The 17,884-nt window shown below is 49.2% G+C and overlaps 1 long non-coding RNA gene across 1 annotated transcript in view; it reads left to right on the top strand.

Annotated features, from left to right (window-relative positions):
* The first annotated feature begins 1,932 nt into the window (after positions 1 to 1,932).
* LOC107497344 overlaps positions 1,933 to 17,884 on the top strand; it is a 32,294-nt gene continuing 16,342 nt past the window's right edge. Inside the window, exon 1 of the long non-coding RNA XR_001593793.2 lies at positions 1,933 to 1,981. This is a non-coding gene — a long non-coding RNA (uncharacterized LOC107497344). The remainder of the gene's footprint in view (positions 1,982 to 17,884) is intronic.

Here is a 17,884-nt window from a genome sequence, read left to right as displayed (position 1 = left end):
GACGAGTCCCTGAGGTGGAGGTCCCACCGGGGTGGTGAGAGGCGGGAAGAAGGGGCCACGACTCTGGGTCGTGCTGTAGGCCCAGTGACGAAAACCCAAATGACACTCTCTTAGACTCCCCTTCTGGGGACAGGGCGGGGGTCTGAGGTGACTCCCCAGAGGTGGCATTTAACCAGCAAGCACAGGTGAGGACTCCTCCACAAATGCCGGGCCTGTGTCAGGGCGTGCGTGTGCGTGTGTGTGCACATGTGCGTGTGTGATCTCCATGCCGATGTTGCTCCCAGAAGGGTTAGAATCAACCTCTGGCCCGTCGAGAAGGGGCAGGGTCACTGGATTCCCACAAAGTGGCGGGGGCGGGGAGGGAGGGAGAGGTCCTGAGACAGGAGAACTCCAGCCTCTGGGGGCAGAGCATACCCTGGAAGGCTTAGACGAGGCCAGACCCAGGCTGCTTAGGGCTTCCCATAATCTGGGCCATTCCAGGCAGGCACAGGGACGGGAGGCAGCTGAGCGTGCAGGGTTGGAGGGCAAAGGTCTGAGCCAGCCCCACAGCGGCACCCTCCCCGCCCCAAACCCTCCCCTCCAGCAGCTCCAGGTCTTTCAGGGCCGATGAGGGTGCAGCTCTTCTTCCCGGGACCAGTCGGATTGTCTCAGCAGCTGCCGGAGAGCACCCCTTTAACACCCCAGCTTTCAACGTTCCCCAGTGTCAACTATAGGAGGCCCGAGGGTTTCAGACGCTTGAATCATTTCACCAAAGGGAAGAACCGAGGCCTGGGATCAGGACTGAGGACCCCAGACTCTGTGCGATGGGGGGCCACGCCCACCACCTCGTGCAGGATCTGAGGCCTCCTGCCCTCCTCAGAGATGATACTGCCCCAGCCTGCCACCTGCCCTTCCTGGCCCTGCCCCCTGCCCTCACAGCCATCCTTCCTGTCCCCCTGACTCTGGAATTACCAGACGTTTCATTCATTTGTTTGTTCGTTCGTTCATGAGTGCATTCATTTATTCATTCACTTATTCAGCAAATCTTCGCCCTGAGCCGAGCACCAGGGTCAGAGATGAATGGCCCTGCCCTGCTCTCACTCCAAGGACCCCTCTGGCGATTTTTCCTGGAGACTGGGTGTTTAGAAAGCTTTTGTTGGTCCCGGGAACTGAGAGTATTAAGTGTCCCTTCATAGCCCCTTTACCACACTCGGTTTACAAAAGTGCAGTTTGAAAGGGAGAAAGGATTTTATCGAGCCTCTGAGTGAGACAGGGGCGTGGCGTGTTCGCCTTCCCAAGCCTCATGGGAGGTGGGTGGAGTTTTCCATTTCATGGATGAGGAAACTGAGGCTCAAGAAGAACCCCACTTGGCCTGGCAAAACTAAGATTCGAACCCAGGTTTCTCTCCATTCACAACTCTTGCCACTAGCCCCACCCCCCCTTAACAAAAGCAAAGAAAACAGACAAAAAAAACTTGGCTTTTTATTTGATCTCAGTCTTCGGCAGAGGCGAGACTATGGTTTCTAATTTTTGTTAGTTTGTTTTTGGAAAATGGAAAGCAGCTCAGGGCCCGGGGTCGCTGCCTTCCAGGGGCCCAGGGCTTGGTACCTGTTCCCATCCCAGTCCAAGGGGTCCCCTTACTCCCAAAGCCTCCCCCTGCCCAGACGCTGCCTCTCGGCTCCCTCTTCTGCCTCCTTGAGACCCTCCCTCCCTGCCACCACCCCCCATGAGTCACCCCTCCTTTCCCCCCTCCTGACCCCCAGACCCACTGTCCCCCGGCTCAGACCCCAGATCCCTGTGGCAGTTTCCTGTCCTCATCACCCTCACTTTCCATGACACAAGAGGAAGTCAGCTGAGCCTGGGCTGGGTTTTCCATGCCACCGGCCTGGGGTGGAGGCCAAAAGTGGGGGCGGGGGAGGGGGTTTGCAGCCCCCAGGGCCGAGCGTCAGTACCTCCCGGGCCTCCGCTGGAGAGGCACCTGCTGCTGCCCTGGCCACACCAGGTAACCACGGGATATGCGTGTGTCCTTCAGCCGGCCAGCCCAGCGCTGCCTCAGCCCCTCTGGGCTCCTTGACTCCTCAGGGCCCCCAGGATTTGCCCTCTTTGCCAGGGCAAAGGGGCCCGCAGGGTTTGCGTGGGGAAGGGGGAGGAGCTGAGGGCTGGGAGGGAGGGAGGGGAGGTAGGAGGAGAGGAAGGAGGACTGGAAATGTGACTGGTGCCTAGTTGGACCTCAGTGTTTGCGTCATGAATGAGTGAGTCTAGGGATGGTTCCCAGAGACGACAGAATGGCCTGGCGACCAGAGGAGGTGCCTCTGCTCTGAGACAGGTGGCATGAGCTATGCAAATGTTTGTTTGTCGAATGACTCAGTGACCTGAATCCTGGAAAACCTGCACTTGGCGCTGGAGAGGGGCGCCCATCCAGGAGGACAGGCTTTGTGGCTCCCCCACCCTAGCTCAGGAAGCGCAACCCCTCCCTCAGCTTTGCTCCTGTTTGGTCAGATCACTGGTGGGGGTGGGGAGGGGGCAAAGGAGGGACCGAAGAGCTGGGCTCTGGATGGGCAGCAGAGGGTGCGAGCAGGTGTGATGGAGGGGCTCTGGCCCAGGCGGACACACCTGCATTCGAGCCCCACCTCTGTCCCAAACTGCTGTGTGGCTGCTCAGCTGGCTTCTTGCTGGGTGATCCCGAAGGCCTGGTCCCTTGCTTTAGGATCCTGTGGCATTGGAGTTGGGTGGGCGGATTTCTCTGTTCTGGGCGGGGACCTGGAGGGTTTGATTCTTTCTCTTGAGTGAGAGGGTGTCAAGTGCTGGGGCTTTAGGGGATGGGCAGAGGGTGCCCTGGAGAGAGGGGCAGGCTGTTTCTGCACGATGGCTCAGAGTGTGCCCTTTCTCCATCCAGTCCCAGGTGGGAGTGGGGGCCCCCCTCCCAGGCTTGTCCTCCTCGTGCTTTTCGGCCCCTCCCAGGAGCCCAGATTGTGGCTGACACATCGAGTAACTGACTCACACAAGTTACCTAAACTCCTCAAACTGTGATGGTCTGAAGACGAAGCAGACAAACCCATGCAGAGAGAATAGCGCTCTCTGGGCTGTAGTAAGAGCTCCAGGCGCCACAGTGATAACCATAACTATAACTGTGCTGTGAAGATTGTTTTAGGGCAGAAAGGCTAGAATTTGGGGGCTCAGAAGCCGGCTTTCCGTTCTGACTAGGTGGGTGCCCTTGGGCAGGTCATTTCCTGTTTCTGAGCCCGCCCATGGGATAGAGGTGGACTCCTGCATCGCAAGGCTTCTGGAAGTCGCCATTATAGTGACACGGAGGACTGGTCAACCTAGTGCACTCCCTCGCGGTGGGGGCTGGTCAGCTCAGGCCTCGTGCACCCTGCCTGGCCTCCTCACAGGGGCTGTGTGCGTGGACCTGCCCTTCTCACCCGCCACCCCCGCCGGGCCTGCTGCTGGGCGTGCGGCAAACACACAGCCCGTAGCCCACGGCCCCGCGGGGTGTGTGAATCACATTTCTTGAAGACCCAGAATTCACAGTTTCTTTTCCGTTGCTTCTGTAAGCGAGGCCGGACTTGCTTCAACCATGGAGCTTAGGTTTTGATTGAGAAAATAAGGCCACGTAGTAGGTAGAGGAGGACAAGTGTTAACCAAGCCCATTTTTCAGATGATGTAACAGGATCGGAGAGGGTGGGTGAATTCCCCAAGGCGCACAGCTAACCGACAGTGAGGTTTGGACTGGACCCCCCCACCCCAGGTCTCCTGGCCCGTGGGCGACCCTTTCCCAGCACAGCCTCTCTCTCCTCTCGGGCTGGTGCTCTTCCTGCCCTTTGGGGGCCTGTAGCCAATGCTCTTAGAGCCTCAGATCCCTTCTGTAAAATGGGCAGAACACAGCCTGTCTCAAGGGGTCAGCATTTCTAAAGTCCCCGGGGCTGCTGGAATCTCTCTCTTTTGTTATCCAGCCCAAGCCTTCTCTCTCCAGCACCCAGCACCGGCCACAAAGGTCTTTCTAGAACAAACGAATGAATAAACAGAAAGGAGGCTTTCAGCATGGGCACATGAAACAGACTGACAAGTACTGCCTCCCCCCCAACCTCAGCCCTGAGCTTCCAGGCTACTGGGAGACTACGGGACAGGCAGCTGGAATGGGTGCTGGGACAGCACCGAGAAGGGCTGGGCCTGAGGCAGCATGCAGGAGGAGGTGTGTCTAATCCATCCTCGGGGAAAGTCAAGGAAGGCTTCTCGGAGGGGGCGACATCCAGGCTGAGACCCTAAGGGTGAGTAAGAGTTTGCCAGTTTGGCAGCAGGATTGGTTTTCTGGCCGAGGGCAAAGGCTTCTGGGTTCTATTAGCGCAATAGCCGTGTTACCACAAGGGAGAAGGATCTAGAAGTTGGAAGACCTGGGTGTCAGTTCTGACTCAGCCCCTCACCGGCTCTGTGCCTAGGGTTGAGGTCTCAGTTTATCTGTATAATAAAGGGGCTGTCCCAGATGACCCCCGAGATCCCTCAATCTGGGAGTTGAGACTTGGGGTCTCATAATTTAAAATATCATTTCCCAGAAGCTGAAAAATCGATACAGCCTTTTTTTTTTTTTTTTGAAGGACAAAATAGCAAAAGCCACATTTTTTTTTTTGAAGCTCATAAAGTGTTACTTATAAAGAGCTTTCCTATGCTCCCAGGGTGATATGCATAAGGGTGTTGAGGCCACCTAGGGACAATGAAAAATGGAAGACAGGGCACAGGGCAAATAAGGTCCCCCCCAACTCGACTCTGGAGTACGATACAGCCTTCAAGGAAGAGGACAGAGTCATAGGTGCCGACATAGAGAGGTGGCCGTTTCGCTCAGTAAAGTACAACAACAACAACAACAACGAAATTTCAGGACAATTCGTATACTGCAACATGAAAGTTCGAGCAGATTGAAAAGTCAGATAAAGTGTTTCTACGTTCACAGAAAACGGTTTTGCAGAATATTCTTCAAAATAATGATAACGTATTAATTGTGGGGGACAGGCTTCAGTAGAGATGGTAGAGTGAGGTTGGGTTGGACTTTTGGTTTATGCACTTTATTTATTTATTTTTTTAAAGGATGCGTATTATGATTTTATGATAAATTAAAACAATGTAAAAAGAATCTGCAGAAAACCTTTTTAAAAAAAAGTCCCATGTATTAGTGTAATTATATATGATCCATAATATTTTTATAGTATGGTTTTCCTTAATAATAGAAAGAATTTTGTTTACTGAAAAGAGTTAGCAAGCACAGTAAACAAAAAAAATAAAACCACCTACAATCTAACTGTTTAATATGATGACTATTAACATATTAGCATATATTAGCATATACTTCCATTCTTTTTTCTATTTATAATTATAATAATTATCCTCTTTCAAAATTAGTATCATTTTTATGATCTATATCTTCATGTATAAACTATATTTATATGTATTTATATGTAAGATATATATAAACACGGAAATATTTATACACAAATATATGTTTATATATACATTTTTGAACCTGCTTTTTCTCTTAAAATATATCTTGAGTGTCTTGCCATGCCATAGATTTATATAACATGTTTTTTTTAAATGGCTGTACAATAGCCATTATATAAAAGTCCTGATGTTTGTTTAACTAATCCTTATTACTGAAAATTTTATTGTCTATTATTTGTCTCTTTTTTTTTTGCTGTTAAAAATAACTCTGATAAATATTTTTGCAAGAGCATCTTTTTTCATGCTTTTATTTTAAGTAGAATTATTTGAATCATCTCAACTTAGTTCTATTAAATCTCAATGCTGGTTGGCTGGGTTTATTTAAAAAGAGGCAGACCTTTTTTAAATAGTTATAATAGGTTTATAACTACTTTTCGGGTCAGGGGTTTTTTATTCCGTGAGCGGGTGCTCCAGGTACCCCGTGACAGTCTGTGAGGGAGAAACCCACACACATCCTGGAGGACAAATCTGAGATATCATTAACGCACATTTCTGATGATTCACTGAGTATCCAGGGCTCTCCTCTGATGAAATCTGTCTAGTGATCTGGACCCGCTGGTGGGTGGTTCTGAAGAGCCGAGGCCACACTGACCCTGTTTTAATGGTGATGAGACTAGGCGGCAGGTGGTGGTGTATATGACTCAGGTGTGGTCAGCCTTGGCCTGGGAGAAGACACAGGTCAGCAGAGGCACCTAGAGAAAATCAGCTTTCATTTGAAATGGAAGGTGGGAGCATACAGCCCAGAGCCTTCCGTCCAGTCCATACCCACGTGCATCCCAGCAGGCTCCAAGGCTTCTGGATGGGTTCCACGTCCTAATTTCTTTAAGCCCTGGTGAGGGCTGGGCCGTGTCGGATGACCCTACGAGATGGTCTGGAAGCTCATATCTATTGTCTCTGTATGTGGTGCTAATGGCCATGGGGATGGCGATGATCACGGTGGTGAAGGCGATGAAGGTGATGGCGGTGATGTCAGTCATGGTGAGGATGATGGTAGGAAGAGGACAATGACGTCGATAATGAGGGTTACGATGGTGAGAAGGATTACGACGATACTGATAATGGGGAGGATGGTGCTGCCGATGAAAAATGATGATGGTGATGATGATGATGATGATGTTGACGATGACAATGTCGGTAACGATGATGGCAGCGAGATTCGTGATCAAAATGGTTCCCATTTCCTAAGAGGGTTATTCTGAGCTAAGGACAAGGCGAGGCGCCTTGAATGTTAGCGGGGAGGAAGGTCGTTTGCAGGATAAGCAGAGCACGTGTTCGGTAACCAGACGTTCGCCCTGTTCTACAGATAGGTCATGAAAAGTTATTTCTGGTGACAACTCTTATTACGGGAAAGGCCCCCAATTTAAATTCTTTAAGGGAGAGGTACAAGTTTCTTATGCGCTCACAGCGTCTCGACTGCCTTCGGCTTAAAATAATTCACAAGCCAAAGTGGCACATCCTGGGGAAGGCTGTTCTGAACCCCCCTCCCTAGAAAATAGGTGGTCCACACCCCGAACACATGATTTATGAGAGTGATGTAAAGTTTTATTTTTAGGTTATTTAGGTAAAACTGCTGGGTTGATTTAAAGGAAAAATATTGGTACTAAGTTAAATATCATGAAGGCGGAATTTAAACAGTTGACATTCGGGGCCATCAGGGGCAGATATCATTGTCGTCCCTATTTCGCGGGAGGAGAGAGTGGAGGCTGAGAGTCTAATCAGCCTGAGATCACACGCTACACAGGTGGTAAAGCTGGGACTCGCACCCAGGTGTAGTTGCAAAACCATTTTATTTAAATATAGGGCACACGCAGAAAAGGCAGACATCGTACACGTCTAGCTCCAGGGGCTTCACGAACCGAACGCGCCTGTGTCAGCAGCACCCAGATCAGGACACAGGAACTGACCCGCGCCCGGAGGCTGCCATCACGGGCTTCCTTCCCGCACTCCCCACCCCCTCCCCAGGTGTCCACTATCCGGCCGTCTGTCATCTGTCCGTACACTTAATCGAAATGGTATAACGCAGGTTACGCCTTTTTGTGTCTTTTTTTTTTTTTCCCCCCACTCAACATCACACTCTGGAGAGTCGTCCCCGTCACAGTGCAAGCGAGAGCTCGTTCTCCTTCCTGGCCGTGTCGTATTCCATCGCGTGGTGACCCCGCGATGCGTTTACCCACTCTACTGTGATGGCCATTCGGGTCCTACGAAGTCCATGTTTTTTTGCTTTTGTTTTTTTTTTCAACCTCGAAGCTCCGCTGCCGCCCACAAATACCTGCACATCACAGAGTAAATTGGACTTTTTTCTGAAGAGCTAGAGAGCGGGGAGGGGCTGCGAATCTCGCAAGCCCACGGCTACAGAGGCAGGTGCTCTCCTCACTGCAGCTCGGCCTCGAGGTGGCCTGAGTGGTTCGTGGTTTGGACGGTCTTAATGCTTCTCTTGTGGCATTGCGCTTGATCAAGTGCTGTTTCCAGTAGCATCTCCCCGCCCCATCAGGCGTGTGTGGGGGTTGGTGGGGGGGGGCTCCTCGTCCCTGTATTAGAAATGATAAAACTGAAGGATGTGACTCCAACACCACAGGGGGTGCGGGGAGGGGGGGGGTGAGGGGGAGAAACAGAACCAGGATTGAACCCGAATCCCTTGATACTAAGTCCTTGGCCGTTGGCACCTCCTTCCAGCTGCCTTTTGACAAGGATCCAAAGCTCCAAGGAGTCCCTGGCTATTTAGAGTGAGAAGCTGCCTTCCTTCGAATCTCACTTTATTTCATTTGCAAAATTGGTGTGTGCGGGGGGTACCCATAATTCACGGGGTGGGTCAAGGAACCAACGGGGACCCAGGCCTCATGATTCTTAGATCTCCCCTCTATGCTGGACCTTGTCCACTAGGGGAGCCCCGCTTTTACCACATGGCCCACACTGGGGCCCTGGGGCCTGAAACACAGGACGTGGAGGCCGGAGATGCTAGGGGCTTCCCCAAGATGAACAGCAGGGAGGGTCGGGCTGGGTGGGAGCCCACGGCTTCGGCGTCCCACCGTCTGCAGGATGGGGCCGGTCTGGGGAGGCTGGGGGATGTCACCGAGAAGCCCAAGGTGGACTGGTTTTAGGGCAGCTCGCCTGATGGGGTTGGGAGTCCAAACAGCCTCCTAGAGCCCCTTTTCTGTTATCTGGAAAACTCTGCCACTCGCCGGCTGAGGAACCTCTGAAGGTGGGAATAATGACAGTACTTGCCTCGTTGGATTGTCACGCACATTAAATGAGGCGAAGCTGGCAGAGCTCTGAGAAGGGCGCCTGGCACAGACCGCCCCCCACATCTACTAATGAGTGAGGTACCACATGGTGCTGGCGACAGGCGGACCAGCACACACCCCTTCCTGGATATTCCAGAAGGGACGGTGTTGTGACTAAGAAACATGATCCACCCGTCAGAGCAGATGGAACCACCACATACACTGTGACCACCAAGTGCTGTCCCCTTGATTCTGGGCCAAGCCTACTCTGCCAGGTTTTCACCAGGCAGCAAAGGAACATGCGTCCCATGGCACGTAAGCCACACTCGTCTGCGGGCCTGCGCCGGGGAGGGGGCTGCGGAGGAGCCCCTCGTCTGGGCCGTGTGTGTCTGTGGGGCCTGCCTGCCCCGTGCGCCCCTGTGAGATCCTGATCGATGTGCAGGGCTGGCCCCGGGCCTGTGATGAGACAGGCATTGGGGAGGAAGGTCTGGGCTCGATGAGGTCTGGGTGGGGCGTGGGAAGGAGTGTTGGGGGCGGAAGGAAGCTGGAGCTGGTCCTGCCCCCGCTCTCACCCTCAGCCAGGTTTGGGCCAAGGCTTCCTCTCTCAGGAAGCCTTCCTTGGTTCCCCTCTACAGTGAGGGGTGGCCTTCCTCATCTCTCTCCTTCTCCCCTGTCAGCTCGCTTCCAACTGCCCTGCTCTGACAGAAGGGTTGGACAGAAAAGCTAAATCTAAAATTCTGTACTCGTAAGAGGTCATTCTTCTCTAGGCTCTATTGGATGTGGCCACAAGTTGTACTGAGTCCCAGGTCACGTCCAGACAGGATTTGCAGAGGGGATGGGATGTTTAAATATTTAATATCTCAGGGGCAGCCAGGAAGACACACTAGCCAGCAAGGATGTTCAGGCTGGGCCTCCAGCCTAGATTCTGCTTCCTCTGGGTGGGGGGTGGGGTGGGAGGTGACCCCTGCCTGGAAAGGTGGTACGGGGCACCCTGAGGCCGGGCCGGCAGAGCAGGGGTCCTGACCTCCAGGCCCAGGTCGCTGCATCCGGGTTTCACCAGCTGCCTGGCATCGCGTGCGTGCATTGGTGCATTTTCCCGGGAAGTCGACCCCACGCACGGTCCGTCCCCGTGTCCGGGGGGCCCCCCTCCGAAGGCCGTGCAGCCTGCGGTGCAGGAGAGCCCGTGCAGGGCGGTGCAGGAGAGCCCGTGCAGGGCGGCAGCGTGGTTTCGTGCTGCGCCGATTCGCGGGGCTCTGCTGCAGCGACTGCACCTTAACCGCCGCCTGGGAACCTGGGCTTTGTGCTCTTTGTCTGTATTGCTGGGCTCGTGTTCTGCTAGAGATTACAACTCTCTTTGCATTTCCGTCGGCTCCCCGGGGGGCCCACGATGAGGAGCCTCTGGCATGGTGCCGGCTGCTGGGGCTCCAGGGTGAAATGAACCCCAAGCGGCTGGCACAGACCCACAAGGACAGTCCGGAACGGCATCTGGCCTTTCCGATTTTGGGTCCTGGATCTTTTCATCCTAGTATCCCCCAACCTCATGGCCTTCCCTGTTGCCATAGCAACAGATGGGGGAGGTCGTGGGGGGAGGGAGTCCTCTACCTGCAGGGGCTGCAGGTTCATTCACTGCTCACCAGGACCCTGCAAGCCCAGGATCTTGTCCCTACTTTACAACTACTGTGTAGCGTAGACAGATAACCAAGAGGTGGTCCTGTGGTCTCCCCCACCCAGAGCCCCTGCATGTCCCACAAAACCGTGCTGTCTCCCTGTGTTTTCGTGACCTCTTTCTGCATCACCTCGGGCTTCTTACCTCCAGCCCGCACCCCACTGGTTTCAAGCAAAACTCTAAATTCAGCGCCTCAGAAGTACCCACGCTGAGCACATCTGACCCCAAGCCCCAGCCGCCCCCTACTTTTGCTTGACAAAGAGCCTTCCCGCGCTTTCTCTGAGGCCCTGAGGATTTGGGGGAGCTGGGGATGGGGGTCAGAAGAGGGAATCAGACTCAACAACACTTGGCCTGGTAGAGAAAGAGAGGCTGAATCTCACAATGGGCCCTTTATGAGGTTAAAAGCTTCTTTTTTTGTGCCCCAGGTGTGTGGCCTGGGAGTTGTGGGTTTGGGAACGTTTGGAATGGCTGGGCCAGCTTTGGGGGGCTTATGGGAGCAGGGTGGGGACGGCCTCTCCCAGGTTCTCAGGGGGAAAAAAAAATCTATACATGCTAGAAACGTGTTAGATCTGTTATCAGCTATGCAAGCTGTGAAGCGCGAGTTCCTTTCTTACATGCTCTGACGGTGCAAACGTCCACAGACGTTTCCTGAGAAGCCTGGAAAACAGAAGCGACCGCTTCCCAGACCAGGCAACCCGCCGCTGCCACACGGCTGTGTTTGCAGCTGTGCGGGGCCTGAGCTCCAAGGTGGGCGAGGCGGCCCGAGGCCTTCTCCGCCCAGCTCCCAGCCCTGGGCCCAGCAGGGTGGCCCCGTTCAGGACGTCCATGCTGCCTGCTGCCTCCACCCCTCAGTACTTGTCTCTGTCTGACTCAGTTTCCCTCCCCAACCCAATATCTGGGGTTTTTTCTTTTAACTGTCTTTTTTTCTGATTAGAAAAAAAAAAAAAATATATATATATATATATATATATATATATCCATTTACAATCTTTGTACAAAGACTGGAAGACACATGAAATATACAGAAAACAACTCAAATCATTGCCAGAATCCCATCACTCAGAGACTCCCCTGGGTCCCCTCCAGCTGTGGCCAGCCACCTAAGGTTCTCAATTCCGGCTCCTCACTGCCCTGACCTCTTTAGCACAGCCAGTTAAATGTATTTATTCATTTCAGCTTCGCTTTCTGTTTTTAAAGCTTTTTTTTTTATTAGTGTAAAGGCTGCGTGCTCGCTAGAGGAAATTTGGAAAGCAGAGAAAAGGCATTTTCTTGCGCCTTTAAGCAAAAGAAAGGACAGTCGCAATCCAACCTCCCCGAGGTGGCCCCTGGGAGCAGTTCAGAATAGTCCCGTCTTGTCCTTTTGGACATTTTTCTTTTTAAAGCTCATATTTCCACAATCGAAAGCATATTATATAGAGGATTCTGGTCCTGGTCTGCCCTGTGACAGTGTAAATAAGCGTTAACACTGTTAATAAAAACAGCAGCTCTCGTTCAGACTCTGCGGGCACCATCTCGCTCAATTTTCTCTTGGCCCGTGGAGGCCAGGGCTGTTGTTAATTTCACAGATGGCGAAACCGACCTTGTCTGAGGTTGGGAATCCAGCCCTCCTGGCTCTGAGTCCCTGCTCTTAATTACTGTGTTACGTGTCCTCTGAAATTTTAATAACTTTTCTAGTCTTATAGAAAAGCAGCAAATGACCATTGTTAACAATTCAGAAATTGCCAGACCGCATAAAGTGTTCAGCACCCTATCACCCCGATGTTTATTTCTGACATTCAACAGATTTTTGTGTATGTGTGGCCCCCATATTTTTATAGTCAATGGTATCCTAACTCTTCAGTTTTGAATGATTTTTTTACAATTTAATTTTATGTTATAGATATTTCCCAAGTCATTAGACCTTCATGGAAAAACATAATTTTTATTGATGGTTTATTGATCCTTCGAGTGGGAGGATCTTTAGTGAGTATACTTGCTTCGCAGAGGCTAGAATTTCAGGCTGGACTCTCTTTCTGAATTTATAAATATCTCAGGATAAATATCTTTCTGCATTAAATCTATTTCTGTATTTCTGGCTATTTCTTTAAGATATATTGCCAGAAACCGAATTACTGGGCCAAGAGTTTTATAGCTCTTAATTTCGATTGCCAAATTATTTTAAGATGGCCAGTAAACTGTTTACTCTTCAGTTAGCAGAATCCATTGTATTCCTAATTAGACGAATATAAATGTTACTTCGATTTAATTGGTGTTTCTTTTATTCCTAATGAAGTCGGATTTTTTTAAATGTGTTTGTTAGTCACTTTATGTCTTCTTTTGTGAATCGTCTTAGAGCTTTCCAATCAAATGCTTCGAAATGATAGAGACAGTCTCTATCTACACTGTCCGATGGGATAGGTAGGTACCAGCCTCATGGTGTCTGTTAAGCACTTGAAAATGTGGCTAGCTTGACTGAGACACTGAATTTTTAATTTCATTTAGATTTAGATTTAATTTAATGAAAGATTTTCATTTAAATCTAAATTAATTTAAATCTAAATTTAAATAGCCACACGTGGCTAGCGGCTGCACATTGGCCAGTGCAGATCTAATCCTTTCCCTAGTTATGTGTTGGAGTCTCAGTGGGTGTTTTGTATCGATTCGTATGAGCTCGTTATCTATTACGGCTATTAATCCTTTGTCATATGTGTTGCAGATAATTCCCCCGGTTTGCAATTTGACCTTTACTTTTTGTTCACGTTGTTTACTGAGTATCAAAATGTTAGGCAACCAAATCTCGTGATCTGTTCTTTTGTGGTTTCTCCCATAGCTTTAGGCTTAGAAAGTCCTCCCCCTCAACAGAGGTTTGATAAATACTTGCATCAATTTCGAGTCTTTCTCTGATTTTTTTTTTTTCCCTTTAGCCCTTTATTCCACCCAGAATTAATTCTGCTGTGTGGTATGAGGCACAGCTTGTCTTAGTCATCTCTGTGTCTGATGTAGAATACATACTCAGTACATTTTATCTTAGATGGGCCACTTTGGTGCCTGAAGATTAGGTTGGATGGGGCGTGGGTAAGCAGAGTGAAATGCAAAAGGAGATAAAGTAGCACTACTTAAAGCATTGGTATGTTTTTTTTAAATTTTGATGTTTATGAAGATTTCGAGAACATAAGAAAATGACCCTAATGCAATGTTATTTTCAAAAAAAAATACAAAATCCCCTCCTTCCCCCCTTTTATCCTTCTTTGGTTTTTATGGCTGGACTAATAATAAAATAATAACATTGACACAAAACTAGATTAACAGGAGAAAACCCAATTTAATGTGTGTGCATGGGAGAATCACAATATTATGCTCAAATCATAAAATGAGGCTTAAATATAAAAAGGTATCTAACCAGATACCTTTTTATATTTTTTTTTAGACAAAGAAGCAATACATTTGTGAGGAACTGACAAGGCAAAAAAGTTATTGCTTATTAGGAAAGAATCTGAGAAAGACTTGGGTTTTCATCAATGAGGAATTTAAACAAAGTAGTAAATTAGAAAAGAGGCAATGCGATTTGATTAGATAGAATTTTTGGCTCAGAGCTGTTTAATTTTAGCAATAAGGAGTGTCTTCCAGGCGCTGGAAGGACAGTTTTCACATAGAAGACTTACTTCCTACATTCGAGGAGATAAAGAGATTCAATGTTCCTGTTGACACCGGCTGCTGGTCAAGTGACTTTAATTCAAAATAATTAAAATGCCATTGTGAGAGATTTGGGGGTAACCTGTCTTGGACTCCCACAATAGTAATTGTCTCTGTGTGGGTGGTGTATTTTTCCCCAGCTTCTTAAACTTTCTATACTTCTCCAGCTTTTCGATGATCAGAAATATTACACACAGCACTTAGAGAAACAGTGCAGGCATTTGCCACCTCTAGCTCTCAACGGCCATCACCTTCCAAATCAGCAGTTCACACGGGCAGAGCTCTGGGTGGAGGAGATGTGGTGGGGGAGGGGACCTCCTGGCTTTTGGGTCAGGCAAGCTGGGACTGAATTCCTTCTCAGCACTCACAGAGTGCCAGGGTCTCAGGCGAGTGATATAACCCAGGATTCTCTTCTCACCTGTAAAATAAAACTAGTAAGAACTTTGCATGGGGACTGTGAGGATATACTTTTAGCTACACACACACACACACACACACACACACACAGTACACAATGTGCAAAATTACATATATCATAGAAACATATTCAAAGAACACTAATATTAATTTTTAGAAAGCGACATTTCCTCATCTCTGTCAATCACCACCAAGCCCACTCCCCGGATGTAATCCCAACTAAGTTTGGTCTGATTATTTATCTGTGTTTTGCTTTCCTACAAAATGAGATCCCATTATGCTTACGACCATACAATTGCTTCCTTCTTTTTTGTTTTCACTTCCCGATAAGTCGTGAGTGACAGTCCGTGGGGATCTATGTCATTCTCTTTCATGTCCTCACAGTCGTCCAGAATGTAAATGTGCCATGACTCATTTTCTCTCTCTCTTCTTCCCCATTTAGTCTGCTTGCTCCCCGGCACAGAGAGAGCACAGCAAACATGTCTTCAGGCACGTGCGTTTAGTGTCTGTTAGGATGGGTTTTCCCGATGTGGTGTTTCTTTGCGTGTGTGAGCATTTAAAATTCTGCACGATAATGCTGAGGTGGGTTTTTTAAGAAAGTTTTACTAGTGAACACTTTTGCTGTGAAGGTAGGAATGTTCTGATCGTCCGCCACCTCCTCAATTCTGGATGTTACCGCTGTGACAGGTCTACAATATGTAATTGTCTTTTAAATTTTTATTTCTTTAATTGTCAGGGAAGTTAAACATTCTTTTTTCATGATTCTTCGTCTGTTTTTCTCCTGAGTCGTCTGTCTCTTTCTCATTGATTTATAGAGACTCTTTTTATATAATGGATATTATTCTTTGTCTAGTACGCATGTTGCAAATATTTTGTCCTAGCCTGCCATTTTGTCTGTAATGATTTATTTTTATGGTGTCTTTCAATGTTTATGTTTTAAATTTCTTTTTCTGTTTCTTTATGGCTTCTAGTTTTTATATCATGCTTAGAAAGGCCCTTTGTAATGTCCATTGAAGTTGTAAAATTTTTCACCTATATTTTCTTCTAGTATTTTTGTTGTTTTAATTTTATTACAAAGACATCTATAATCCACTTGCATCTGGGGGACACAGAGGTATGATGTGAGATGCGACTTGTTTTAATTAATTGAAATAATCTTTAAAGTTTTTATTTTCAATTTTTTTTCTCCAAAAGGAAACAGTTGCTTCAGAACTACTGTTTGAAAACTCCATGTTCCCCCTCCCCCCATGAGAAACACCACATTTTTTAATGTCCTTATGAATCTGGGTCATTTTCTGGGTTTTCTCTTTTTTTCTATTAAATAATCTATTCCCAAAATGGTATACTCAGTTTTAATTTCTGTCAATCAGTAGATTTAACTGTACAGAAAGACATTATTCTTCTTTCTCAAAGATTTCTTAGTTATCTTCACTCATTTTCAAAATTTGTCAAATCTCCCGCCCCCAGAAAAATCCCATTAGATTTGAATTTCGATGACTGTATGAATTGATCTGGAGTAGAAATAACACAATTATAATATTGAACCTTGCCCCTGAATATCTGATGTTAGGGTAAATAAAATTTATGCAGAAATAAAGTATTAGAATTAAAAAAGAAATAAAATAAAAAATATATAAAATTCATGCTCTAGGCCTCCGTTTCCCCATTTGTAAAGCGAGGAGTTTGGGTTAGATGTGAACTTCCCTTCCAATTCTATAACTGAAAACAAAAAAAAAAAACGACAACAATAATCGTCATTATAGGGCCTAGAGGACCACCCTGGGTGCTAGGGCACAGAGATAATAGAGGATAAAATCTTGATAAAATCCAGGAGCTTTTCATCTAAAGGGACATTCACCTGTGCAAGAAGTTACGGCCAGAATGCCCCATTAATAGGTTCTAGGTTCATGGGCAAAACTAGATAGAAGAAAAAATAAATCAGCGGAGGGAGGGAGCTGCCGCCGTCACCTGGGCTGACGCCATCGCCGGGAATGCTTTGCAGGTGGCGCAGACATTCGCTGTCATTAATGAACAGTGGCACACAGTGCACAGCGGTGCCTGTATCGAAATTCCCAGACGACGCCCCACCTTTTCGGGTGCTTTTCTTAGTGACCAGCTGGTTGCGAGTGCTTGGTAAAAAAATGTGTCCGGGCTTAGACGCTCACAGCTTCTTAGGGTCAGATGGAACCTCGGAGACCAGGAGAATGAGTCCCAGAGAGGGGAAGAGACTTGCCCAAAGTCACACAGCACATTGGAGGCAGGAGAACTCCAGCAGGCTCTGGGGGTGCCTTGCACCCTCTGGGATTTTGGGGTTTGAGGGCACAACCCTCTTTGGCAGAGGGGTGGGGCAATTGCAACCCTGACCCCCCAACTCCAGGCTGGGTTGTCCAAGGGTCTGTGGGGTAAATGCATAGTGAGCAATGAGGGGCGGAGAGCAGGGGATGGCCCCCCATGGGGCTTGCTGCTACCACATCCTGCTGATTCAGGCCTCTTGGGAAGCCCTGACTTTTATCTAGAAAATTCACCAAGGTGCACTATACAGGGGGACAGGGGCCCTGGCTTCTGGCCTAGGATTGGGTTTTGACTTCAGCAAGCCTGGGCTCTCTCTGGGCCCGCAGCAGCGTGGATGGAGCGGATGGTTTCTGAGCCCCCATTGGGATCCGAGCCATCAGAACTGGCTTTCTGTGTTCTTTGGTGCCTTGGCTGAGTGTGACCGCAGTCGGGCCGTGTGCACGGGGCAGTGACAGTGGACAGTGACTGACGGTAGCCCAGTGTGGTGGCAGATCAGGCAGCAGTGACGTAACAGCCCAATGCTCACTCTCTCTGAAGCCATTCTTGAGTCACCAAGTGGTCCGTCTCCCTGCCAGCCCCGAGCTCTCCGGGATCGGCCTCTCCGATGTCCCCAGGTAGATCAGTCCAGGTCCCGTGGTCAATCCAGGTCCCGTCCGCTCTAAGCGAAGGCCACAGAAAACTTGAACCGCCCCCCCCCTCACCCTGTGTCACTTAGTCTCAGCAGAGGAGACCCCTCCTCCCCTGGCCGGTGTCTTCACCTGGCAGGTGGCACCTACGATGAGTGAGACCCGGTCATGATTATCCCGAGCCCTGCGGACTGGCCCTCACCTTCCAGAGGCAGGAAGCGGAGGCCCCGTACAGTCACCATCACCTCCCTTCTCTGGGGCTGCCCCAGGTGAGGCCCCTTCTTCCCAGAAGCCGACTCCCCCACCCCCGGCACGTGGGGCGGGTGGGGTCCTCTGGCCCCATTCCAGGAACTGGGCCCCAGCCCTCGCTCATGAACTGAGATGTTTATTTCCAAAGCAGCGATGATGTGGGTCATCTTCACGATGGTTCATTCACTCATTCATTCTTTCATTCATTCATCCCTTCATTGACTAAGGGCGCACTAAGCACCTGGCCTGTGCTGGGCACCCTGCATGTGAAG

Source organism: Rousettus aegyptiacus, unplaced genomic scaffold (genome assembly GCF_014176215.1).
Source record: "Rousettus aegyptiacus isolate mRouAeg1 unplaced genomic scaffold, mRouAeg1.p scaffold_m13_p_5, whole genome shotgun sequence".
NCBI classification, from domain to species: Eukaryota; Metazoa; Chordata; class Mammalia; order Chiroptera; family Pteropodidae; genus Rousettus; species Rousettus aegyptiacus.
This window is presented reverse-complemented; position numbering and strand designations above follow the sequence as displayed.